Below are 1,364 nucleotides of genomic sequence, written 5' to 3' on the forward strand. Positions count from 1 at the left end.
TGGTTGCATTAAGGACAGCTAGGACATTTCCTTATAATGTCCTTGGCTTGTTGCCAAGTGATGGAAAGTCTTTTTTCAAACCTTTGCTATTGACATGGTGTTTCTATGAAATTCTGAGGGCTTCATCACATTTCTTATCAATGGTTGATCAATTTCATCATTACTTTTTGCTACAGGGCTTGGCAGACCTATTTGGGATCAGATGTCCATTATACATATGGGATTATCCTGTCCCTGATTATGTCTTGCAACTGAATAAATAATAAAGTCAATTCTGTATCATCTAGTATAAATTCATTGGTCTCAATATGTAAAACAACTCTCTCTCTGGTGCTCGCTTTTGGCAGCACATATACTAAAATTGGAATGACAGAGAGAAGATTAGCATGGCCCTGTGCAAGGATGACACGCAAATTAGTGAAGTGTTTCATGCTTTTTTAGAAAAGAAACATGTCTGACATTAATGCTAAAAAACCACAACTCTTCCTGCATATTGTGAATCAGTAACTATGTTGAGAGGTTCTTTATGATCCATTAACAATACCCCCCACCATGATGATAATGGCATAAACCTTTAAAACTATACCCAAGCCCTAGTTAAGTGCTTTTTTTTTGTAACAATTGCTTTGGTTATGGTGTCTCTAAATAGCAATAGAACAGTAACTAAGACAAACCTTAATAGAAGGATAATTTCGATTAAGGAAATAAAGACTTTTTCTCCCCAGAGACCTGATTTACTCTTAATGGGAAAGATTGAGATAGGAGGTCTAAACTGAACTGCATATAAAACTACTGGGGATTTTCTTTTCTCTAGAAATATCCTATGACTGGAAGAATCAACTTGAGCATATGAAAGAAAGGTTTCAGAGTATGTACTCAGTGTGAACCTACTGCTTATCCCAATCCACAGAGATGGAGCTAATTGCCAGGGGCTAGCACACCTGTTCACTAGAAGCTGCAGTGAGGTGGCTTATCCATGGCACATGGTTGCATCAGGGAAGGAAAGATGGCCAATAAAAGCCAGAGTGACATTGCCATAAAAATGAGAAACAGAGCCCGTGAATGGCAAAATACAGCCAGCCACAAAACTCTGAATTCTGCTGGGGCTAGAGAACACAATGACGACTTGGAATTGTCAACTTGATACAATCTAGAATCACCTAGATTGTAAGAGAGTCTCAAAGGGGGACTCTCTGGGTCAGGTAGGCCTTTGGCATGTCTGTGTGGGACTATTTTTAATATGTTGATATGGGAAGACCCACCCACTATGTGCAGTACCACTTCCTAGGCAGGGGATGCTAGGAGTAGAGGAAGTGAGTGGAGCACTAGCTGGTATTGCTCTGCATTTCTGATTGTGGAGGAAA

At 39.7% G+C, this 1,364-nt stretch overlaps 1 non-coding gene across 1 annotated transcript; it reads left to right on the forward strand.

Annotated features, from left to right (window-relative positions):
• Positions 1-330: 330 nt before the first annotated feature.
• LOC113833032 lies at positions 331-437 on the forward strand. The gene has a single exon (XR_003480577.1). It is a non-coding gene; the product is annotated as a U6 spliceosomal RNA (small nuclear RNA).
• Positions 438-1,364: the final 927 nt, after the last annotated feature.

This window comes from Cricetulus griseus, assembly GCF_003668045.3.
Source record: "Cricetulus griseus strain 17A/GY chromosome 1 unlocalized genomic scaffold, alternate assembly CriGri-PICRH-1.0 chr1_0, whole genome shotgun sequence".
In the NCBI taxonomy this organism is placed as follows: domain Eukaryota; kingdom Metazoa; phylum Chordata; class Mammalia; order Rodentia; family Cricetidae; genus Cricetulus; species Cricetulus griseus.